The 25,805-nt window shown below is 44.9% G+C and overlaps 3 long non-coding RNA genes across 4 annotated transcripts in view; 1 reads left to right on the top strand and 2 right to left on the bottom strand.

Annotated features, from left to right (window-relative positions):
• Nucleotides 1-2,901: 2,901 nt before the first annotated feature.
• On the bottom strand, nucleotides 2,902-7,905 carry LOC121834387. Its single transcript, XR_006077163.1, has 2 exons — nucleotides 7,773-7,905; nucleotides 2,902-3,169 (listed from the first exon to the last, which is right to left on the bottom strand). It is a non-coding gene; the product is annotated as an uncharacterized LOC121834387 (long non-coding RNA).
• A 10,153-nt stretch (nucleotides 7,906-18,058) lies between these two features.
• Nucleotides 18,059-24,121, bottom strand: LOC120842274. Of its 2 annotated transcripts, XR_006077166.1 has the most exons (3): nucleotides 23,855-24,121; nucleotides 19,651-19,797; nucleotides 18,059-18,324 (listed from the first exon to the last, which is right to left on the bottom strand). It is a non-coding gene; the product is annotated as an uncharacterized LOC120842274 (long non-coding RNA). The 2 variants fall into 2 exon arrangements; XR_006077165.1 differs by lacking the exon at nucleotides 23,855-24,121 and having other exon boundaries at nucleotides 19,651-19,806.
• Nucleotides 19,943-25,805, top strand: part of LOC121834394 — a 169,817-nt gene continuing 163,954 nt past the window's right edge. The window contains exon 1 of the long non-coding RNA XR_006077179.1: nucleotides 19,943-20,445. This is a non-coding gene — a long non-coding RNA (uncharacterized LOC121834394). The remainder of the gene's footprint in view (nucleotides 20,446-25,805) is intronic.

Below are 25,805 nucleotides of genomic sequence, written 5' to 3'. Positions count from 1 at the left end.
GTATTTGTCCTCACCGTCTCTGGAAAAGACGACCATAACACAGAAGGAACGTCCCTCGGAGACAAAAGGCAGACTTTTTGTATTCCGCAGTAACCATGCCTGCGTTCAAATTTTGGCCGTCAAGGGAAAAGGGACGTAGCTTGAGGGTTCAAACTGAACAGATAGCAACCTAGAAGGTTACTCGTGCTTCACTTTAGCTCATCTTGCGCCAGAAAGTGCAGAAGGGGACAAAATAGAAAGTGTCGGGCCAGTTGTACTGTAGGGGCATGTCTGCAAAAAGCTCTGTAGGGTTGTGTGGAGGCCCTCTTGCAGCACATATGTGTATTTGTCCCTTCCCCAACAATTTGATAGTTGTACGTACCTATAATGGTTTTCTAATTACGAGCGAGCGGCAGCTCTTTGAAGTCTTGCTCGCGCTCTGGTGAGCCTTCAAACGACTAGCCGCTCCGCCGAGCGCGCGCCGCACGAGATGAATGAATTAAAATAATCTCGCGCGCATAGCGAACGTTCCTTTTACCCGAGGGAGCGCTTCAGAACAAAAAAGCAAATTGTGGTAGCAAATGATGAAGCGCTGAGCAATATCGAACCCGAAAATTAGTGCTTTCCTCTGGAAAGTCGCATCAGTGCTCGTAGAGTAAACTATCGACTCGATCCGAGGTAAACTACAGTCGTCGGGTCTTCTACGGAACGCGTGCTCACGTTTGACACCAACATCGCGGCTCGGAAACGAAAATTCAGCCTCGGAGGTCCGAACACAGGTTCGGAAATTAGAATTGGCCGCCATGACCATGCCCACGGTAAAAGCGTCGTAGCTTCGCGAAAGCTTTTATTTCACACGTTCAAAGTGGTGTCCATAGAGTCTAGAAAGAACAAGGAACACATCGGTGCTAGCGGCGATGAGATACGACCAGTATTAATGAAGGAAGTGTCTATTCTGCCGGCAGCCGGCAGAATAACCGGCGGGGGAAAAGGTGCCGGCAGTAGTCGCCTATTGGGTCTCGTATAAAACGGATTGTAAACGCGCCTCTTCCGAGCTGTGGATTAGCTCAGTGGGTAAGATGTGCGCTTCGTACACAGCAGGATCTTAGTTCAATCCCCCGAGAAAATTTGTTTTTTTTTTTTGTCTTCGGACTTTTGTTTTTTGTTGAGGTATTAGGCGATATTTACGGCATCTCTCTTTTAGAATTAACACTACAAAAAGAACACGCAAAAAAAACAAAAAAAAAAAAACAGAAAAAACACCAGAAATCAGCCGAGTTCTCCGAGCGGTTTTAATAGGTCGATAAAACAACTTTTGCGTTTGCTATCTCGAAGAAATTTGACACACAAGCAGTCCTACCTGGTGCGAGACCCTTCCCCAACAATTTGATAGTTGTACCTATAATTGTTTTCTAATTACGAGCGGGGGCGGCAGCTCTTTGAAGAATATCAATCCACTCGTGCTCGGGAGACCGTCCCTGTTGATCGAAAAGTCTCGATTGAGATGAGCTGACACGGTTTCACTGCACACACATGTTCCTATGATGTTCTTTTCACGACCACGATCGATGAATGCACTCCAGCGGTCTTGAATATTCACGGGTGAACGATTGAACTGGGTCGGGGTTTTTAATCTCCAAGCAGAGTTCCAAAAACCTGTTTTCGCGAGTATAACGAGTTCTAGACGAGCTGGAGCGATGAAAATTTAACAGTGCGTCTAAATTCAGAGCGCGATCATTCGCTGCGAATTAGAACCTTCCAACTATCGTAGTTTTCTTTATACGAGCGTATGCCAAATCACAACACCACAGAATGAAGCCTTACACGTAAACTTTTTATTCGTAACTTTCTTATTAGATTAGCTACATCGATGAGACGCGCCTAGAATGTTCCTCGGAACATCCCACTCGCCTGGTTAAAATAAATGACCCAGCTAGCACTTGTGGATTGATATACTTGAATACAAAGTACAGAGATACAAAAAAAGAAGAGAAAACGCAAGTTCAAAGGCTGTATAGATAATACAACGCCGCTGACAGCGTCTTGCAATAAGCGCAACAGAGAACGTTAAAAGAATGCATGTGCTCGCTTTTGGGCGAGCACACACATAAAAAAACACATTTCTTTTTTTTTTTTTTTTTCACGATTACCACAGGAAAAAGTCAAATTTCTGAATAATACTGATAAGGTACTTACTTTGTTTCCGCAGGTGTGCACAGCAGGGGCCTCTTTGTCCGTTTAACCTCAGATTGTTATATTATATTAAAAACGCAACACCAGGTAATCCGTAAAATGGGAGAGCGGAACAGGGGAAAATTGTAATGTAATAGCTCACAACAAAGTTGGGAGGAGTGGCAGTAGTGGGCAAGAGGAAAATTAAAACACCATGCAAAGAGTTGCACATGAAACAAACGCTCGATCGACTACAAAACATTGTCAGATATAAATCTGCGATGAGGTAGGCTGTTTCATTCTGTTATGGTTCTGGGAAAAGAGTATTTAAATGCATTTGTAAGCAGATCAAGACCCTATGGCGTCGGGAAGTATTTAAATTCTTTTTTTATATTTGGTTTCTATTCATTTACACTGCAGGCCATTTCCAATCCCCAAGCAGGGTGCGACGAGAAGGAACAAAAAAAATAACAGTAAACCGACAAATCTGGTACACTGGAGATCACAAAAAGAAAGAAGAAAAAACACAAGTTCAAAGGCTATGTATAGATATAATAGAACGCCGCTCATAGCGTCTTGCAATAAGCTCAAACATAAGAAAGAAGAATTTATGTCCTCGCTCTTTTTTTTTTTCACGATTACCACGGGAAAAAATCAAATCTCTGAACAAACTGATAAGGGACTTACTTCGTTTCCGCAGGTGTGCACAGCAGGGGCTTCGTCCTCACCAGCAAAACACAAAACAACAGATTTCTCCGTTTTAACCTCACGTTTTATTAGGCTTGACGTCAAACTTTATTAGGCCGACAATGCAAGTTTCCGGACGAGAGCTGTCTCGATGAAAACACACTTGTTCCTATTCAGTGAATTCGCACGAGCTAACACGATTTCATAAAAACACTTTTTGCTTGGAGCAAGTTCTCAGTTGCCATTCAAGCGGTCTTGATTAAGCACAGGTCATCCGCAGCTGAAGGAGGTCACTTGAAACGGAGGGCCAGCCGTGCAACTCGCTCTTGCGCTGCACAAAAAGACAACCTTTAGCGCCCTACATTAAAGATGCACCGAACGTTCTTACGCCATACACATATATTTTTTCTTTTCTTTCGTGCGTCAGAGGCCGGCTTCCTAGCTCGGCGCCGCCGATTCCGTGTTTCGCGTGAAAAGAACAAAAGAATTCGTGCAAGAAGTCGGCTCCAACGGTCGCCCAACAGACAAAGGGGCTGTAGCAGACGACAGAGGTTCGGGGAAAGCTCACGCCACTAGCAAAGCCTGGCCTGGCGCTGCTGCCCGCCCGCCGAAACCGCTCCTCCTTTCCCTCCTTCGGGAGACGCTAGTATCTTTTTTTTTCGGCTTCTTGTCGGCTGCGTTCTTGGCGCCCGACTTGATTGACAGCCTCTGTCTCGCGGTCTGCTTTAATCTCTTCTTCCCTGCCTTGCAGCGGGGACTGCTCCTCTTTGTGCAATAGCTACTCTGGGGCGTTTTTCTTTTTGCTATTCTTTGCTTTAAAAGCTCTTTCCCTGCGTCTAGCAAACACACACACTTCTTTCGCGGCACCGTTAATGAACACCGTCTGCGTTTAGAAACTTACAAACGAACAGCCCCGAACTCGATTACCGAAGCGCCGATGAAATTAATCAGCGCGCCCAGCGAAAACCCAACACGCTCGAACGCTGATTTTAGGATGCAAGATAATAAAAAAAACGTACTTGGACACTACCAACCCAATTACAGCAACAAATTAAGAAATACGAGGAAAACAATATTGCGCAATCCTTAATCGGACGTTCGAATCGCGGCTGACTTCGTTTTATCAGTTAAAAAAAATAATAAACGTAGGTAGACACGCTGAACTTCGCGTATAGCCACTCTAACACATACCGTTTTAAAGCCAACAGTTTATTTACTATTTCGTGCCAACTGAGAAATCGACACGAGCTCAAAAGACGAATTTTGCCTAACGAAAACTGCCCAAACGCCTAGGATGTGCAGGTCACGCTTGCATAATTGTGGAATGCCTTTTTCCCACCCTATTATAGTTTGATCGCTCACTCCTCTCTTTTTCCGAGGCAGTATTCCATCATTTCGCGATGGAATACGCGCTTCAAAGCTTAATACACTTTATCCCAGTCGAAAATTCTCATTAGATTCCAATTACAGTTTCCAATTGGTACCAGTTAGGTTTTCGGACAACCAATAGGTCACTGTAATGGGAACCAACGGGAACCATTTGAAACCCATTAAGTTTCCAACTGGAAAATTTTTTCCAACTGGTGAGACCCATTGGCCAGTGTACTTCCAATTGGAACCCACTAAAACCGATTGGTTCCAATTAAAACCAGTTAGAATTCCAATTGGATCTAATGATAATTTTTAGCTGGGATATCTTTGCAGAGCATGGACCTATCAAAAAAAAGCACTTGCATCAAACATGCATCGGTAATTCTTGCTCGCGCTCTGGTAAACAGCCTTAAAAAAAAAAAAAAGAAGACCAGCCGCTCCGCCGAGAATTCAATTCATCTTGCGCGCCTATATCACGCTCAATATAGTAGATCCCATTAAAAGCCTTCTTTGCCGACACTCGGAAAAGCGTGCAGAATCACGCACGCTCCGAAAAGAACATTTCCATCTACCAACCGCCGAGCACAACAAACGCTCTTCTAATCTCCTCGCAAAACGCACGCGCTCACACAAACGACTTTGGGCAAAAACAAAGATCATGAAATGATCTTTGTTTTTATTCCCAGCGTCATGTACACGCATTTCTTGCGTGGAACAACGAATGAATAACTGCTATCTGCGTTTAATTCGATCTAGAAATCCCGTCGCGCCCGTTTGTTTACTTTCTGCCTTCCAGGTTAGACAACCTTCCTTCAAAAAATCCTAAAAAATCACCAATTCGTGCTAGAAGTGCCTGCCTCGGACGATAGGCAGCGAACAATTAGCGCCTTAGTTTGCGATTAAATAAGCTTCTGTACGCGTTTAATTAAAACTTGAAAGCACGCCGCCCGTCACGCGCGATGCCGGCGTTCGCTTTTCCAGGAGGGTTAAACACACTGCTCCTTTTTTCTTTAAGTTGAAAAAAGGTAATAATAAAAGTAGATAGAGATTCTTAATTTCGTGTGCCGTTAGACAAACGTGTGCGCTAAGAGCACAGAAAAAGAGACTGTTCTAAAGGTAGTAGTTCACTTTTATTTTTAATTTTTGCCTGATCTTAGACGATCGGATCGCGGCTCGAGCGCGCTTTCCGGACTCAACCGCTTCACTAACCCAAGAAAAAATAGTTGTACGCATATCGAAGTATATATTTTCCGAAAGCTAATGAACTTGTCCAATAGGTGTAAAAATTATTTGATTTTAAACGGAATTCTTCTTCATATTTCGATCTAACCAGCCAAACTAGTTTTCGGGTGCTCTGGGTGGCTGGTCGATTTAAGTTAAAAAAAGGTAATAATAAAAGTAGATAGAGATTCTTAATTTCGTGTGCCGTTAGACAAACGTGTGCGCTAAGAGCACAGAAAAAGAGACTGTTCTGAAGGTAGTAGTTCACTTTTATTTTTAATTTTTGCCTGATCTTAGACGATCGGATCGCGGCTCGAGCGCGCTCCGGACTCAACCGCTTCACTCTCTAACCCAAGAAAAAATAGTTGTACGCATATCGAAGTATATATTTTCCGAAAGCTAATGAACTTGTCCAATAGGTGTAAAAATTATTTGATTTTAAACGGAATTATTCTTCTTCAGATTTCGATCTAACCAGCCAAACTAGTTTTCGGGTGCTCTGGGTGGCTGGTCGATTTAAGTTGAAAAAAGGTAATAATAAAAGTAGATAGAGATTCTTAATTTCGTGTGCCGTTAGACAAACGTGTGCCCTAAGAGCACAGAAAAAGAGACTGTTCTAAAGGTAGTAGTTCACTTTTATTTTTAATTTTTGCCTGATCTTAGACGATCGGATCGCGGCTCGAGCGCGCTTTCCGGACTCAACCGCTTCACTAACCCAAGAAAAAATAGTTGTACGCATATCGAAGTATATATTTTCCGAAAGCTAATGAACTTGTCCAATAGGTGTAAAAATTATTTGATTTTAAACGGAATTCTTCTTCATATTTCGATCTAACCAGCCAAACTAGTTTTCGGGTGCTCTGGGTGGCTGGTCGATTTAAGTTAAAAAAAGGTAATAATAAAAGTAGATAGAGATTCTTAATTTCGTGTGCCGTTAGGGAAACGTGTGCGCTTAGAGCACAGAATAATAAGATTCTTGTGAAGCGAGTAGTTCGTTTTCATTTTTAATTTTTGCCTGATCTTAGACGATCGAATCGCGGCTCGAGCGCGCTCCGGACTCTCCCGCTAAAAATCGGACTCTCCCGATAAAAATCAAAGCTAGAAGCAGACAAAGAACGCACCCGACAAGAAGCAACGCCAAAGAAAGATAACGGATACAGTCTCAAAGAGCTAAGTGGGTCAGGGGGCCCAGGCAAGGGGTGGCCCTAGGGTGCCTCAATGTCCTTCTGTTTAGGGTGATGCCACCCTTTGTAGTACCTGATGCGGACAGCACGCGCTCACGGGCAAAATACAAAGAAATCGACGAAAACAAAATGTCGCCATAGCACAGTCAGCGCCACAAGCGCGTGCAGGGACGCGCTCTTTCACCTGCTTCTCAACAAAAAATAAACGTGTGTGACAAAATGGCGACATGCCACCACCCTAAGCAAAGCGCGCATGAAGGCACCCTAGGTGGCCCGGCGTGCGCGTTCTAAGCGGAGTCGAGTTAGAAAAAAGATTTCAGCGCGTGGTTCACCAAATGCAAAGGTAGAAATATGACATTTTCTAAAAATGCCTGGCACTTCGTTCTCTTCTACAGCACGAGCCGCGACGTTCGGCAACCGCTTCGAGGATCTGACCGGCTGTGTCCCGGTATCGACCACCTGAACCGGGAGCTACGCACGGTGCGAAGGGAACAGCGGAGGCACGAGCATCTACGCCACCCCGTCCCTGGACTGAGTGGCTACACAAGCGAGGAAACGAGCCTCATCACGACATATGCCGGGGAATCTCTAGGCCTCGTAGAACTTTCTGTCTCCCGACCCTTCTCTTACCAACCCCGGACGAGCCTGTGACAATGTGCGACAGACATTGCTAATTGTTCTGTACAGAAGAGAACGAAGTGAGATGACAATTTCGTGTGCCGCTAAAAAAACGTGCGCGCCAAGAGCACAGAAAAACAAGTTAAAAAATGTAATAATAAACGGAGATAGAGATTCTTAATTTCGTGTGCCGTTAGAGAAACGTGTGCGCTAAGAGCACAGAATAATAAGATTCTTGTGAAGCGAGTAGTTCATTTTAATTTTTAATTTTTGCCTGATCTTAGACGATCGAATCGCGGCTCGCTCGCGCTCCGGACTTTCCCGCTTCACCTGCTTCACTCTCTAACGCAACGAGAAATACTTTTACGCATATCGAAGTATATATTTTCCGAAAGCTAATGAAATTCTCCAATAGGTGTGAAAAGCACTTGGTTTTAAACGAATTATTCTTCTTTTTTTGCTGAAAAACTCAAATCACTTTCGTTTGGCAAATAATCAAAAACTCGAAATTAAAGGATAGTATAATGGACGTACACTTACCCCAATGTGTCGAACGAAAGGAGGCCCTTTGACGAAGGCAGGAAGCGTGAGGCGACGTTCGGGGTCCGAAGAAGAAGAAGACCGATTTCGGAACAAAGAACAAAGAAGGAGCTGGACACTGGCAACTACGCGACTACTCCCAAGCACAACGGAAACCACACTGGGGCCGGCCTCTGGGAACAAAGGAAAGCGGAGGAGGATGAGCGAGGAGGAGAGGGAAAGAGAAGGAAAAAAGTCGGGAAGGGGATCGCGCCGCCTGGTGGAGGGCAGACACACCACTCGCATCGGGTATTTTTTTCTTTATTATTTTGTTTATTTTTTGCACTATTTATTAAGGGAAGCATTCTCGTTGATCTCCCTTCATTAATACTGGTCGTATCTCATCACCGCTAGCACCGATGTGTTCCTTGGTCTTTCTAGACTCTATGGACACCACTTTGAACATGTGAAATAAAAGTTTTCGCGATGCTACGACGCTTTTACCGTGGGCATGGTCATGGCGGCCATTTCTCCTTTTAGAAACCTTTGTTCGGACCTCCGAGGCTGAATTTTCGTTTCCGAGACGCGATGTTGGTGTCAAACGTGAGCAGGCGTTTCGTAGAACACCCGACGACTGTACTTTACCTCTGATCGAGTTGATTTTTTACTGTACGAGCACTGATGCGACTTTCCACAGGAAAGCACTAATTTTCGGGTTCGATATTGCTCAGCCCTCCTCCCTCGTACGTTTTCTTGAGAAAACTGTTTTTGTTTCTTGTTTAGCAACGGCCAGCGCACCTTTCGAAAGTTATTAGAAAACTTTATCTGCTCTGGATTTTAAATAAAGACACACCTGGGTCCTGTAGCCGAAAGATTTTTTTTTCTAAGCTTTGGAACCTCCTTTCGTAAAGGTATGCCTACTGAAATTTGAGGCCTCTGGTACCTTGCTACCTGTGAAGTTTCAACCCTCTGGATCCATCCGTTTTTCTCTGACGGCCAAAATTTGAATGCAGGCCTGTCTTAGTAAATCACGTTCAGGGGCTCTGGAAGCGGGGGGGGGGCAGGGTGGGCTTGAGCCCCTCCTGTCCTCAGGACCGAGCTGCCGAGCCCCCCCTCCCCCTCCCTCTTTTTTTTCTTTTTTTTTAGTTTGTGTGTTTGCAGGTTATCTGGTATGGGCCTTCGGCCTATTTCCTGTACCTCCGTCTCTCCTGAGCCGAAATAAATGAAATGACTCTTTATACATGCTGACCTACCGCCCTCCTCACCTCCGCCAAGCACAAAAAGCACCGGGGCGACGGAGAGGCTTGCTTGAAAAGTCAAAACCAGAAGAAAATGACAGGCAGGACTCATGAGCCTGATTGACAACCAGTTTAGAGCGAGCAAAGAGGAGACAGCGAAATGAATGGATTCCGACAAGACGACGTCGGCCAGCGTTTGTCTGCTTCCCCCGTGTGGAAGCAAGAAGCCCAGAAGATGCATGGTGCTTCTGGCCCGCGGACAAAACAGGCAGGCGCTTAAAGGCCATCATTAGGAAAAGGGGGAGGGGTGAGCTTGAGTGGGGATTCGGGAGTGCTTAGAAAAGGCGAAAGTCTACGAGCTCCCAAATTTGACAAGGCGCCTTTGATGGCGAAAGCTTTGCGCGCATGCGGCGTCGTGCCCGCAGGGTGGTGAGGCATGAGGCGACACATGTTTACAAACTAAGGACAACACAACACGAAGTCTGAAACACAGCTATTATCCTTCAGTACTCTCCTTTTGTGATGCCCCCCAACTTGTATTGACGCCAGGAGTCCGAAGCGATCACGGTCGATGTACTTGATCCTGAGGTACATACCGATGTATGCAACCTCTGCTTCCAGTTAAGACATCCGATGGCCCAACTTGCTGTGTTTGAGACTCCGTGTTGTGTTGTCCTTTTTTCCCCCGAGTTTCGGGGTTTTGTCTAAAACTTTTAACACTTGTTTGTCTACGTCTGCGTTAATACATCATGCTTCCCCGAGAATCCCTAAATGAAGGAAGGTTTTCATTTTTAGACATAGCCAATTTGGCATAGGCACAGCTGCGGTTGACATGTAACAGTTGGTATAGGAAAGAAAAAATAAAGAACACATGGTGCGGCTGATTTCAGTGGTTATCCAATCATTGTATGAGTTGTCAGTGCAAGCTTCTTACTGTTATTTTACTGAACCATTGTTTTAATTTGTTTTCCATGGATATGTGCGTGAATATGCGAACGCGGTGCATTAATATGTTTTCATTCAAATGTGGCAATTAATGTCAACCTGAAACCAACCTAACCTTGAGGATTTCGGAGATGTCGAGCCCCCCCTCTAAAGAAAGACTTCCGGAGCCTCTGGTCACGTTTGTTTTGATTAAAGTGTGTCTCCACATGTTACGGGGTGTGGGCTCTGTAGGGTTGTGTGGAGTCCCTCTTGCAGCACAGATGTGCATTTGTCCTCACCGTCTCTGGAAAAGACGACCATAACTCAGAATGAACGTCCCTCGGAGAAGAAAGGCACACTTTTGGTTTGGCGCAGAAACAACGCCCGCGTTCAGATGTTGGCCGTCTAGTGAAAACGGACTTAGCTTGAGGGTTCAAACTGCTCAGATAGCAACCTAGAAGGTTACTCGTGCTTCAGTCGAGCTCATCTTGCACCAGAAAAAGCACAAGGGGGGAAAATAGGAGTGTGGGAGCGGTTGTACTGTGGCGGCATGTCTAGAAAAAGCTCAAAAGTGATTTGTGGAGTCCCTCTTGCGGCACAGATCTGTATTTGTCCTCACCGTCTCTGGGAAAGACCACCTTAACAAAAGAATGGACGTGAAAGTGAGGCAAAGGGCGTAGTTTTGCTTCGAGGTAGAAACAGCGCCTGCGTTCAGATGTTGGCCGTCAAGTGAAAACGGACTTAGCTTGAGGGTTCAAACTGAACAGATAGCAAGCTAGAAGGTTACTCGTGCTTCAGTCGAGCTCATCTTGCACCAGAAAAAGCACAAGGGGGCAAAATAAAGAGTGTGGGGCCAGTTGTACTCTAGGGGCATGTATACAAAAAGCTCTGCAGGAACAAACCTTTTCCCGAGGTGGACAGCAGGGGCCTGAAGACATAAATAAAAAAGAAGTGGCTCATTTAACGAGTCTTCACTGCGCCAGAAAAACAAGAATCAGCTCATTTCTTTTTGAGACCTCAGACTTTATTAGGCCAAGAATACAATTTTTCAGACGAGCTGTCTCAATGTAAAAACACACTTCCTTATTAGTACCCTTTTGACACACAAACAGTCCTACCTGGTGCGAGACCCTTCCCCAACAATTTGATAGTTGTACGTACCTATAATGGTTTTCTAATTACGAGCGAGCGGCAGCTCTTTGAAGTCTTGCTCGCGCTCTGGTGAGCCTTCAAAGGACCAGCCGCTCCGCCGAAGGCGCGCGCCGCACGAGATGAATGAATTAAAATAATCGCGCGCGCATAGCGAACGTTCCTTTTACCCGAGGGAGCGCTTCAGAACAAAAAAGCAAATTGTGGTAGCAAATGATGAAGCCGTGAGCAATATCGAACACGAAAATGACTGCTTTCGTGCGGGAAGTCGCATCAGTGCTCCTACAGTAAACTATCGACTCGATCCGAGGCAAACTACAGTCGTCGGGTCTTCTACGGAACGCGTGCTCACGTTTGACACCAACATCGCGGCTCGGAAACGAAAATTCAGCCTCGGAGGTCCGAACACAGGCTCGGAAAGTACAATTGGCCGCCATGACCATGCCCACGGTAAAAGCGTCGTAGCATCGCGAAACCTTTTATTACACACGTTCAAAGTGGTGTCCGTAGAGTCTAGAAAGACCAAGGAACGCATCGGTGCTAGCGGTGACGAGATACGACCAGTATTAATGAAGCGAGATCGAAGAAAGGATCGGTGCCTAAAGTGAGGAAAGCGAATGGCTGGCTTCGATGTGAAAACTTTCAAACGCCGTTTATTTCGCGAAACTCGCATCACACAAGAAAAGAAATCGGTCTCTGTCCAGTCCAGGGGCGGCTGGGAACAAGTGTCCCCCATTTGATATCGTAAATTCAAGGTCGTAATATAGATTTCAGAAATTCAATATTTTCAATGGTAAAACAAAAGGCACCAGGTGGCGGGATTTACCGACCGGTCGGAATTGCTCAGCCGCACTCATGGATCCATTCATTCGAAACGGGTCATCTATCTATTCATTCATAAAAAATTTCATTCCTGGCCGTGTTTTAAAATTAACGAAATCATACTGCGAGGTAAAGCTTCTGTACACCTGGCGTTTTGAAACCTGCCTGCGTCCAGCGTTCTTTCATTTCTGCTGTCACGTGACACGATCCGCCCGAGTAACTCGGGTTTATTAGGGTGAGATTTGAAACACAGCCCTGGTTTAATAAAACCAAACTTAGAATTACGGGAATCGTCTTATTTTTGAAAACGATGTCGTCGAGACCCGTGTTCCACAACAAGTTTAAATTATTTAGGTCAAGTATTTAGAAATTTACCGCCCATTCGTGGTTCTGGTTTGGTTTTTGCAAAAAAAAGCAAATGGCTGCCGCGTGTTTTGCTCGCAACCGGAGGTGATTCAATCGCACGAAGCTCGGAAAGTAGGCTAGCTAGGACATTTATTTTAACCAGGGAGTAAGATTATGTTCCGAGGAACATTCGAGGCGCGTCTCATCGATGTAGGTATTCTAAAAAGAAAGTTATCAACAGAAGTTTACGTGTAAGTAAGGCTTTCACTGTACGATGTTTTGATTTCACATATGCTCGTATAAAGAAAACTACGATAGCTAGAAAGTTCTAATTCGCAGCGAATGATCGCGCTCTGAATTTAGACGCACTGTTAAAATTTCATCGCTCCAGCTAGTCTAGAACTCGTTATATTCGCGAAAACAGGTTTTGGGACTCTGCTCGGAAATTAACAAGCCCGACCAAGTTCAATCGTTCGCCTGTGGATATTCAAGACCGCTGGAGTGCATTCATCGATTGTGGTCGTGAAAACAACATCATAGGAACATGTGTGTGCAGTGAAACCGTGTCAGCTCATCTCAATCGAGACTCATCGATCAACAGGGAGGGTGTCCCGAGCACAAGTGGATGGATATACTTCAAAGAGCTGCAGCTCGCTCGGAATTAGAAAACCATTAAGCTATCCGATTGTCGGGAAAGGGTGTCGCACCAGGTAGGAGTGTTTGTGTGTCAAATTTCTTCGAGATAGCAAACGCAAAAGTTGTTTTATCGACCTAATAAAAGCACTGTCAGTACTCGGCTGATTTCTGGTGTTTTTTCTGTTTTTTTTTTGTTGTTTTTTTTAGTGAAAAAAGATGACTCTTCAGATTACCATTTCTTTTAGGTAATTGAGAAGTTGCATTAAAGAAACCGCCTGCACAGTAAATACAAATGGTTCTATTGCGATTATTTCATAATTGAACCAGAAAAGCACATTAATTTTGGCATGTTTTTTTTTTTTGTTTTTTTTTTTTTTTATTATTTATCAATACTGCCAGCCCAATATAGGGCCAAGGCAGGAGTGGGGTGATACAGTGTCACACATGCACATTATAAACACAACAGTTCTAAACAAAAAGCAATCTTGGCACCGAAAATTAATATCTACGACATATTCGAAAGAAGAGAAACAATACAGTAACCAAATGTAATACTAGTAATAACAATAACAGTATAGCAGTAAATGTAACAGCAGTAATAAAAAATAAAGACAGTAAAATAATTTCATAAGAGCAATAAAAGCAATCTCGGCACTGAAAAATATTATCTACGGCTTTTTCGAAAGAACAGAGTGAATCAATATCGACAACATCCCCGGGAAGGCTGTTCCACAAATCAATTGTATGCACAAAAAAAGATTGTTTATAGCTATTTATTCGAGCTTTAATAGGGGGCTACGGTCTTTGAGTGATGCAAGCGTTCCGAGTAAAAACTTTTTGGTTTTAAGTAAACGGAGCCATCAATTTTTATACAGTTCTTGAAAATCTGAAAGAACAGCTTCAACCGTTGGCTCTCTCTTCTGTTTGACAGAGGGCTTATATTGGCTCTCCTTTTAAGTTCGGTCACAGACGTAGTTCGTCTGAAATCTGAAAAAACTATACGCACAGCTAGCGACTGAATATCTTCGAGTTCTCTGACCAGAGAGCTCTGCCATGGGCTCCACACTGCAGACGCGTATTCTAACACAGGTCTAATAATTGTCTTATACGCAAGAATTTTAACGGAAGGGGGAGTTTTACCCAGCGTTCTCTTCAGGTACCACAATTTGTTAGTTGCCCGCTCTTTAACATACTCCACATGCCTTTTCCACCCGAGGTCAGAAGACAAAATCACTCCTAAATATTTGTAACTATCCACTTCAGTCAATACTACGCCAGCAACCTCATAGCTAAAGTTTAAGACAGTTCTTTTTGTTGTTATGTGCATGTACTGAGTTTTGCTAATATTAATCTTCATGTTATTTTCACGACACCAAGACGCAATGTTAGCCAGTGCTTTACTCACTTTTGTCTGGTCTTGTATTTCAACAACGGGACTGTAAATGACGCAGTCGTCGGCAAACATTCTTAGCTTAATTGGGACATCTTCATTGGATGGGAACAAACTGTTAACGTAAGTTAAAAAAAGTAGGGGCCCTAAGACAGAACCTTGGGGCACCCCAGAATGAACATCTAACAGCCCTGAGTAAGTACCATTTATATCCACAAATTGTTGACGGTTTGAAAGATATGCATTGATCCACTTAGTCAAAGAAAAGGGAACTCCGAGATCTATTAATGTCTTAATCAGTCTGCGGTGAGGTACCCGGTCGAATGCCTTCGACAGGTCGATGAAAACTGCATCAACCTGCGTACGGTTGTTAACGTAAGTGGCTAATTCATGGTAAAATTCAATCAACTGGGTTACCGTTGACAGGCCACTGCGGAAACCATGTTGGTTGGGGTTTAGAACATTATGCATTTCTAAGAAAGAAACGAGTTGTTTGGTTATGATATGTTCTAGTAATTTACAGGCCGTGCAAGTCATGGAGATGGGACGATTCATGGAGATGGGACGATGGGACGAAGAGTGCTAGAGCGACGATTCATTTTTGATACGAGTGCTTGCTTTCCTCCTGTAATGAACGAGCCCAGGTTGGTTAACACAGCTGGTGTCAAAGTTTATGTACGAACGCAAAAGCTGAAGGTAGTCCTGATTTTTCGAGCCTTTGAACAGTGGCGTGGGGTTTTGTAGTGTCTGAGAATAAAGAGGCACTGCAGACAAGAAGACTGTGTCCTCGGTGTTGCTTGCCCACCCCCGTAAGATGTGGAGACACACTTCATTGAAAACCTACGTGATTTACTAAGACAGGGCTTTCTGCAGAACCCCGTAGGGGGCTGTGCAGAGAATACAGGTCGACATCAAGCCTTCAGAATTCACAGGTACCATTCGACAAGAATGCTGTAGCTGGACTTGAAACAAGCCGACGTGGGAAAGTACGGAAGCCGAGAAAACAAATGTGTCGGCCAAGCCGCAGCAAGGACGTCCCAGCACGACTGCAGACAGCGTTATCCTGGCTGTGCAAAGTGACCACCGTAACACAGAATGGACGTCCCTCGGAGACAAATGGCAGACTTTTGCTTTCAGACAGAAACAACGCCTGCGTTCAAATTTTGGCCGTCAAGGGAAAAGGGACGTAGCTTGAGGGTTCAAACTGAACAGGTAGCAAGCTAGAAGGTTACTCGTGCTTCAGTTTAGCTCATCTTGCGCCAGAAAGTGCAGAAGGGGACAGAATAGAAAGTGTGGGGCCAGTTGTACTGTAGGGGCATGTCTACAAAAAGCTCCGTAGGGTTGTGTGGAGGCCCTCTTGCAGCACAGATGTGTATTTGTCCTCACCGTCTCTGGAAAAGACGACCATAACACAGAATGAACGTCCCTCGGAGACAAAAGGCAGACTTTTTGTATTCCGCAGTAACCATGCCTGCGTTCAAATTTTGGCCGTCGAGGGAAGAGGGACGTAGCTTGAGGGTTCAAACTGAACAGATAGCAACCTAGAAGGTTACTCGTGCTTCACTTTAGCTCATCTTGCGCCAGAAAGTGCAGAAGGGGACAAAATAGAAAGTGTCGGGCCAGTTGTACTGTAGGGGCATGTCTGCAAAAAGCTCTGTAGGGTTGTGTGGAGGCCCTCTTGCAGCACATATGTGTATTTGTCCCTTCCCAACAAGTTGATAGTTGTACGTACCTATAATGGTTTTCTAATTACGAGCGAGCGGCAGCTCTTTGAAGTCTTGCCCGCGCTCTGGTGAGCCTTCAAACGACTAGCGGCTCTGCCGAGCGCGCGCTGCACGAGATGAATGAATTAAAATAATCTCGCGCGCATAGCGAACGTTCCTTTTACCCGAGGGAGCGCTTCAGAACAAAAAAGCAAATTGTGGTAGCAAATGGTGAAGCGGTGAGCAATATCGAACCTGAAAATGACTGCTTTCGTGCGGGAAGTCGCATCAGTGCTCGTAGATTAAACTATCGACTCGATCCGAGGCAAACTACAGTCGTCGGGTCTTCTACGGAACGCGTGCTCACGTTTGACACCAACATCGCGGCTCGGAAACGAAAATTCAGTCTCGGAGGTCCGAACACATGTTCGGAAAGTACAATTGGCCGCCATGACCATGCCCACGGCAAGAGCGTCGTAGCATCGCGAAACCTTTTATTACACACGTTCAAAGTGGTGTCCGTAGAGTCTAGAAAGACCAAGGAACACATCGGTGCTAGCGGTGACGAGATACGACGAGTATTAATGAAGCGAGATCGAAGAAAGGATCGGTGCCTAAAGTGAGGAATGCGAATGGCTGGCTTCGATCCGAAAACTTTCAAACGTCGTTTATTTCGCGAAACTTGAGATGAGCTGACACGGTTTCACTGCACACACACTTTCATATGATGTTGTTTTCACGACCACAATCGATGAATGCACTCCAGCGGTCTTGAATATTCACGGGTGAACGATTGAACTTGGTCGGGGTTTTTAATCTCCAAGCAGATTCCCAAAAACCTGTTTTCGCGAGTATAACGAGTTCTAGACGAGCTGGAGCGATGAAAATTTAACAGTGCGTCTAAATTCAGAGCGCGATCATTCGCTGCGAATTAGAACCTTCTAACTATCGTAGTTTTCTTTATACGAGCATATGCCAAATCACAACACCACAGAATGAAGCCTTACACGTAAACTTTTTATTCGTAACTTTCTTATTAGATTAGCTACATCGATGAGACGCGCCTAGAATGTTCCTCGGAACATCCCACTCGCCTGGTTAAAATAAATGACCCAGCTAGCACTTGTGGATTGATATACTTGAATACAAAGTACAGAGATACAAAAAAAGAAGAGAAAACGCAAGTTCAAAGGCTGTATAGATAATACAACGCCGCTGACAGCGTCTTGCAATAAGCGCAACAGAGAACGTTAAAAGAATGCATGTGCTCGCTTTTGGGCGAGCACACACATAAAAAAACACATTTCTTTTTTTTTTTTCACGATTACCACAGGAAAAAGTCAAATTTCTGAATAATACTGATAAGGTACTTACTTTGTTTCCGCAGGTGTGCACAGCAGGGGCCTCTTTGTCCGTTTAACCTCAGATTGTTATATTATATTAAAAACGCAACACCAGGTAATCCGTAAAATGGGAGAGCGGAACAGGGGAAAATTGTAATGTAATAGCTCACAACAAAGTTGGGAGGAGTGGCAGTAGTGGGCAAGAGGAAAATTAAAACACCATGCAAAGAGTTGCACATGAAACAAACGCTCGATCGACTACAAAACATTGTCAGATATAAATCTGCGATGAGGTAGGCTGTTTCATTCTGTTATGGTTCTGGGAAAAGAGTATTTAAATGCATTTGTAAGCAGATCAAGACCCTATGGCGTCGGGAAGTATTTCAATTCTTTTTTTATATTTGGTTTCTATTCATTTACACTGCAGGCCATTTCCAATCCCCAAGCAGGGTGCGACGAGAAGGAACAAAAAAAATAACAGTAAACCGACAAATCTGGTACACTGGAGATCACAAAAAGAAAGAAGAAAAAACACAAGTTCAAAGGCTATGTATAGATATAATAGAACGCCGCTCATAGCGTCTTGCAATAAGCTCAAACATAAGAAAGAAGAATTTATGTCCTCGCTCTTTTTTTTTTTCACGATTACCACGGGAAAAAATCAAATCTCTGAACAAACTGATAAGGTACTTACTTCGTTTCCGCAGGTGTGCACAGCAGGGGCTTCGTCCTCACAAGCAAAATACAAAACAACAGATTTCTCCGTTTTAACCTCACGTTTTATTAGGCTTGACGTCAAACTTTATTAGGCCGACAATGCAAGTTTCCGGACGAGCTGTCTCGATGAAAACACACTTGTTCCTATTCAGTGAATTCGCACGAGCTAACACGATTTCATAAAAACACTTTTTGCTTGGAGCAAGTTCTCAGTTGCCATTCAAGCGGTCTTGATTAAGCACAGGTCATCCGCAGCTGAAGGAGGTCACTTGAAACGGAGGGCCAGCCGTGCAACTCGCTCTTGCGCTGCACAAAAAGACAATCTTTAGCGCCCTACATTAAAGATGCACCGAACGTTCTTACGCCATACACATATCTTTTTTTCTTTTCTTCCGTGCGTCAGAGAGTGATGAAACGTTTGAGTTCGTAGAGGCCGGCTTCCTAGCTCCGCGCCGCCGCCAATTCCGTGTTTGATAAAAAAAAAAACTGCTCCGACTTTACTCAACAAGATTAACAATTTAATCAAACGTTTCGTCTCCCATCCGGGAAACATCGTCAGTGAAACCTACAAGCAGGAATGAGGGGAAAAAAACTCGATTCCGTGTTTCGCGTGAAAAGAACAAAAGAATTCGTGCAAGAAGTCGGCTCCAACGGTCGCCCATGCACGCTGTGCGGGTTCAGACATTGCCTTCTTTGCTTTAGCTCACTTCTCTTCACCAACTTTCTTTCGCGGCACATTTTTCACGTACCGGGGTCCCCCTCGAAAGAAAGCCCACCAGGAAAACCTAAGTAATCAAAACTTGGCCAAGCAGTCATTGAGTTAGAGAGGGATTTTTATAGCAGCGTATGATTTAAACAAGAATGTCGACGCGTTTCAGTTTAGAAATATCTGCAGCGACGTGGGGACGGCAACACACGACGTCGCACGAAGCTCAAAAAGTAACTCCCGCCGCGCAAAAACGTGGTTTTGTTTCACAGCATGACGGCATGTTTGGCATCCGATACACTAGAGACGAGATTTTTGAGACGACGAGTACACGAAACGCGAGACGTCGGGAAAAATCATGCAAGACCAAATAGACGATTGATACAGGGTACTTTGTGTCGGGTGGCGTCTTGTGCGACCTAGCTTACACAATTACGGTTCTCAGTTTAGTTTCGTTATTGAAAGGCGACCAAAATTGCTTCTTTGGCGCAGATTAGCCATATTTCGGTGAAATGTAGCAGGATGTAGCAAGGTTAGCCCCTTGGTGCAGTTTGGCGCAATTATCACATCACTGGTATTCCATCATTTCGCGATGGAATACGCGCTTCAAAATACACTTTATATCTTTGCCGAGCATGGACCTATCAAAAAAAGAACTTGCATCAAACACGCATAGGTAATTCTTGCTCGCGCTCTGGTAAAGAGCCTTCAAAAAAACGACCAGCCGCTCCGCCTATGTGCGCCTATATCAATATAGTAGATCCCATTAAAAGCCTTCTTTGCCGACACTCGAAAAAGCGTGCAGAATCTCTCCGAGAACAACATTTCCATCTACCAACCGCCGAGCACAACATAATCTCCTCGCAAAACGCACGCGCTCACACAAACAACGACTTTGGGCAAAGAACAAGGAAATGAGCAAATACCTTCTCGAGTTACGGTAATCCGACCTTCTTCCGTTCTCGGCTCCTTCTGAAAGTGAGCCCGGGCCCAGACAGAACACGCACAGCAACAGCCAGGCGCCGTTGAGGCGAGGGTGACTCATCCTTGCTCCGACAAAAACATCACGTGACCTGGAGTGAGAAAACACACAGAACCCAAACCGAAACCCTGGATCATGATGATGATACCTTCTCCAAACCCCTAACGGTCAAAACCCGCGCAAAAATGTCGACGCACGTCGTAACGGTACCCAGGGTGCTATTACGTTCTGTGTCGACCTTTTTCAACTAGAGCCTAGAATTACAACTCTTTAATTAAAACCGACCGAATCTAAAAACAAAAATATCTATTGTACCCTTTGTTGAAATGACAACACTTTTCTTTTCTATTCCAGAAATCCTCTCTCTGCCGCTAGTCCCTACCTCAGTCGCCCAACTTCACAAACGGCCGCCCAAATCCACGTCTGTGTGTGCGCTTCGTTGCGAGTCAAGAGAAGAGGGTGCGCGGGCGAGCTGGTGAATGTTAACAACGTTGAAATAGCCCGAGACTGGGGTAGAGAAGAAGCTTGAAATAGTAGAAGGGACAGAAAATGTCTATTTTCTGTCCCTTCTACGATTTGATGCTTCTACCCCAGTCTCGGGTGATTTCAAAACGGCCGTGCCCCGTCTCAACGTGGACGCTTCCGTGAACGTGTGTGTGTGTGTGCACTTTCCTGGTGAACTTTGGATTACTCTGGACTTTGGATAACATCTGGACCGCTAGACACCATGCAAGGAAAGGTATTTGAGAATGCTTCTATCTCTCTCTCTCGTGGTTTGAATAGGAGTCCGGACTATAAAGCGCTCGGCCGCGCTTCGAAATCTCTTCTTCGCGTAACAAATATTGATTAAAAAAAAAAGTATTCGCTTCTAAAATTTCTCTTATTCCCAGCGTCATGTACACGCATTTCTTGCGTGGAACAACGAATGAATAACTGCTATGTGCGTTTAATTCGATCTAGAAATCCCGTCGCGCCCGTTTGTTTACTATCTGCCTTCCAGGTTAGACAACGTTCCTTCAAAAAATCCTAAAAAATCACCAATTCGTGCTAGAAGTGCGTGCCTCGGACGAGAGGTAGCGAACATTAAGAGCCTTAGTTTGCGATTAAATAAGCTTCTGCACGCGCCTAATTAATACTCAAAGTCGCGCTTTCCCACACGGCCAATGCATGAATTTCGCTCTAAACGTGCCTCCCCTGCTCCTTCAAAAAATCACAAAAAATCACCAATTCGTGCTACAAGTCCCTGCTTCGGGCGAGAGTTAGCGAACAATTAGCGCCTTATTTTACGATTAAATAAGCTTCTGCACGCGCCTAATTAATACTCAAAGTCGCGCTTTCCCACACGGCCAATGCATGAATTTCGCTCTAAACGTGCCTCCCCTGCTCCTTCAAAAAATCACAAAAAATCACCAATTCGTGCTACAAGTCCCTGCTTCGGGCGAGAGTTAGCGAACAATTAGCGCCTTATTTTACGATTAAATAAGCTTCTGCACGCGCCTAATTAATACTCAAAGTCGCGCTTTCCCACACGGCCAATGCATGAATTTCGCTCTAAACGTGCCTCCCCTGCTGCTTCAAAAAATCACAAAAAATCACCAATTCGTGCTACAAGTCCCTGCTTCGGGCGAGAGTTAGCGAACAATTAGCGCCTTATTTTACGATTAAATAAGCTTCTGCACGCGCCTAATTAATACTCAAAGTCGCGCTTTCCCACACGGCCAATGCATGAATTTCGCTCTAAACGTGCCTCCCCTGCTGCTTCAAAAAATCACAAAAAATCACCAATTCGTGCTACAAGTCCCTGCTTCGGGCGAGAGTTAGCGAACAATTAGCGCCTTATTTTACGATTAAATAAGCTTCTGTACGCGCCTAATTAATACTCAAAGTCGCGCTTTCCCACACGGCCAATGCATGAATTTCGCTCTAAACGTGCCTCCCCTGCTCCTTCAAAAAATCACAAAAAATCACCAATTTGCGCTACAAGTCCCTGCTTCGGGCGAGAGTTAGCGAACAATTAGCGCCTTATTTTACGATTAAATAAGCTTCTGCACGCGCCTAATTAATACTCAAAGTCGCGCTTTCCCACACGGCCAATGCATGAATTTCGCTCTAAACGTGCCTCCCCTGCTGCTTCAAAAAATCACAAAAAATCACCAATTCGTGCTACAAGTCCCTGCTTCGGGCGAGAGTTAGCGAACAATTAGCGCCTTATTTTACGATTAAATAAGCTTCTGCACGCGCATAATTAATACTCAAAGTCGCGCTTTCCCACACGGCCAATGCATGAATTTCGCTCTAAACGTGCCTCCCCTGCTGCTTCAAAAAATCACAAAAAATCACCAATTCGTGCTACAAGTCCCTGCTTCGGGCGAGAGTTAGCGAACAATTAGCGCCTTATTTTACGATTAAATAAGCTTCTGTACGCGCCTAATTAATACTCAAAGTCGCGCTTTCCCACACGGCCAATGCATGAATTTCGCTCTAAACGTGCCTCCCCTGCTGCTTCAAAAAATCACAAAAAATCACCAATTCGTGCTACAAGTCCCTGCTTCGGGCGAGAGTTAGCGAACAATTAGCGCCTTATTTTACGATTAAATAAGCTTCTGCACGCGCCTAATTAATACTCAAAGTCGCGCTTTCCCACACGGGCAATGCATGAATTTCGCTCTAAACGTGCCTCCCCTGCTCCTTCAAAAAATCACAAAAAATCACCAATTCGTGCTACAAGTCCCTGCTTCGGGCGAGAGTTAGCGAACAATTAGCGCCTTATTTTACGATTAAATAAGCTTCTGCACGCGCCTAATTAATACTCAAAGTCGCGCTTTCCCACACGGCCAATGCATGAATTTCGCTCTAAACGTGCCTCCCCTGCTGCTTCAAAAAATCACCAATTCGTGCTACAAGTCCCTGCTTCGGGCGAGAGTTAGCGAACAATTAGCGCCTTATTTTACGATTAAATAAGCTTCTGCACGCGCCTAATTAATACTCAAAGTCGCGCTTTCCCACACGGCCAATGCATGAATTTCGCTCTAAACGTGCCTCCCCTGCTGCTTCAAAAAATCACAAAAAATCACCAATTCGTGCTACAAGTCCCTGCTTCGGGCGAGAGTTAGCGAACAATTAGCGCCTTATTTTACGATTAAATAAGCTTCTGCACGCGCCTAATTAATACTCAAAGTCGCGCTTTCCCACACGGCCAATGCATGAATTTCGCTCTAAACGTGCCTCCCCTGCTCCTTCAAAAAATCACAAAAAATCACCAATTCGTGCTACAAGTCCCTGCTTCGGGCGAGAGGTAGGGAACAATTAGCGCCTTAGTTTGCGATTAAATAAGCTTCTGTACGCGCCTAATTAATACTCAAAGTCGCGCTTTCCCACACGGCCAATGCATGAATTTCGCTCTAAACGTGCCTCCCCTGCTGCTTCAAAAAATCACAAAAAATCACCAATTCGTGCTACAAGTCCCTGCTTCGGGCGAGAGTTAGCGAACAATTAGCGCCTTATTTTACGATTAAATAAGCTTCTGTACGCGCCTAATTAATACTCAAAGTCGCGCTTTCCCACACGGCCAATGCATGAATTTCGCTCTAAACGTGCCTCCCCTGCTCCTTCAAAAAATCACAAAAAATCACCAATTCGTGCTACAAGTCCCTGCTTCGGACGAGAGGTAGGGAATAATTAGCGCCTTAGTTTGCGATTAAATAAGCTTCTGTACGCGCCTAATTAATACTCAAGGGCGCGCTTTCCCTCACGGCCAAGCAGTCATTGAGTTAGAGAGGGATTTTTATAGCAGCGTATGATTTAAACAAGAGCAGGAATGTCGACGCGTTTCAGTTTAGAAAGCGCCATATCTGCAGCGACGTGGGGACGGCAACACACGACGTCGCACGGAGGAAAGAACAGTTGCAGAAAAAATATACTTCGTTTCTGGAGCAGCAGTGGGGAGCTATTATTTATTCGCATTTATAGACTGACACTTTGAGCACTTTCCGAAAGCTAAAGAAATTGTCCAATAGGCGTACAAATTATTTTGAATTTAAACGGAATTATTATTCTTTTTTTGCTGAAAAACCTAAACCACTTTCTTTTGGCAAATAATCGGAATAAAAAACTCGAATTAAAGGATAGTATAATGGACGTACACTTACCCCAATGTGTCGAACGAAAGGAGGCCCTTTGACGAACGCAGGAACCGTGAGGCGACGTTCGGGGTCCGAAGAAGAAGAAGACCGATTTCGGAACAAAGAACAAAGCAGGAGCTGGACACGGGTGACTACGCGACTGCTCCGAAGCACAACCGAAACCACACTGGGGCCGGCCTCTCGGAACAAAGGAAAGCGGAGGAGGATGAGCGAGGAGGAGAGAGAAAGAAACAAAGAGAAAGACAAAAGAACAAACGAGCAATTAGCGGGCCAAAGAAAGAAACCGGGGGGACAAACAAAGAGAAGGAAAAAAAAGTAACCGTTGCCACGGGTTACTAAGAAGCGTGTGCGCGCGCAACTTGGTAACGGCGGATGGATGGATAGATAAATACGGCTGAGCCCTTTGGATCCGGCGGTAGCTTACGCCACCTAGCCACAAAAACGTCGGGAAGGTGGATCGCGCTGCCTGGTGGAGGGCAGACACACCACTCGCCTCGGCTAGTGTGTCTGCCCTCCGCCAGGAGGCACTCAATTTTATTTTGAACTATTTATTAAGGGAAGCATTCTCGTTGATCTCCCTTCATTAATACTGGTCGTATCTCATCACCGCTGGCACCGATGTGTTCCTTGTTCTTTCTAGACTCTATGGACACCACTTTGAACGTGTGAAATAAAAGCTTTCGCGAAGCTACGACGCTTTCACCGTGGGCATGGTCATGGCGGCCAATTCTAATTTCCGAAACTGTGTTCGGCCCTCCGAGGCTGAATTTTCGTTTCCGAGACGCGATGTTGGTGTCAAACGTGAGCACGCGTTCCGTAGAAGACCCGACGACTGTAGTTTACCTCGGATCGAGTCGATGGATTACGGATCGAGTCGATGGATTACGCGACTTCCCGCACGAAAGCAGTCATTTTCGTGTTCGATATTGCTCACTGCTTCATCATTTGCTACCACAATTTGCTTTTTTGTTCTGAAGCGCTCCCTCGGGTAAAAGGAACGTTCGCTATGCGCGCGAGATTAATTTAATTCATTCATCTCGTGCGGCGCGCGCTCGGCGGAGCGGCTGGTCGTTTGAAGGCTCACCAGAGCGCGAGCAAGACCCGCGTCGAATACCGATATTTCATCCAACTGCTTCTTGATAGGTCTATGCTCGGCAAAGAAAGCTTTCACTATAAAGTGTATACTCTATAATTGAGCTCTAAAGCGCGTCCGCCGCGAAATGATGGAATACTGCCTCGGGAAAGGAGATGACAAGGTTCATTTTGAAATTGAGGTGTGCGATCAAACTATAATAGGGGGAAAAAGGCATTCCACAATTCTGCGAGCCTGGCCTAAAAAATATATTTGGCGTGAGATCGTTTCGCGTATCTTTTTAAATGTAGGGCGCTAAAGATTGTTTTGTCTTTTGTGCAGCACGAGCATGTCGCACGGCTGGCCCTCCGTTTCAAGAAACCAATGGCCTCCTGACCCGAGTCTTCTTCAGCTGCGGATGACCGCTTCAATGGAAACACCGATTGTGACAACTCTCTGCGAGCAACATGTGTGTGAAATCGTGTTATCTAGCTCATAGGTTAAAAAAAAAAGAACACTATACGAACTGTGAGATTTTCATGGCAGGGTACTAATAAGGAAGTATGTTTTTACATTGAGACAGCTCGTCTGAAAAATTGTATTCTTGGCCTAATAAACTCTGAGGTCTCAAAAAGAAATGAGCTGATTCTTGTTTTTCTGGCGCAGTGAAGACTCGTTAAATGTGTCACTTCTTTTTTATTTATGTCTTCAGGCCCCTGCTGTCCACCTCGGGAAAAGGTTTGTTCCTGCAGAGCTTTTTGTAGACACGCCCCTACAGTACAACTGGCCTTTCTATTTTCTCCCCTTGTGCACTTTCAGGCACAAGATGAGCTCAGCTGAAGCATGAGTAACCTTCTAGCTTGCTACCTGTTCAGCTTCAACCCT

This window comes from Ixodes scapularis, unplaced genomic scaffold (genome assembly GCF_016920785.2).
Source record: "Ixodes scapularis isolate PalLabHiFi unplaced genomic scaffold, ASM1692078v2 ptg001131l_1___fragment_1__unscaffolded, whole genome shotgun sequence".
Taxonomy (NCBI): Eukaryota; Metazoa; Arthropoda; class Arachnida; order Ixodida; family Ixodidae; genus Ixodes; species Ixodes scapularis.
This window is presented reverse-complemented; position numbering and strand designations above follow the sequence as displayed.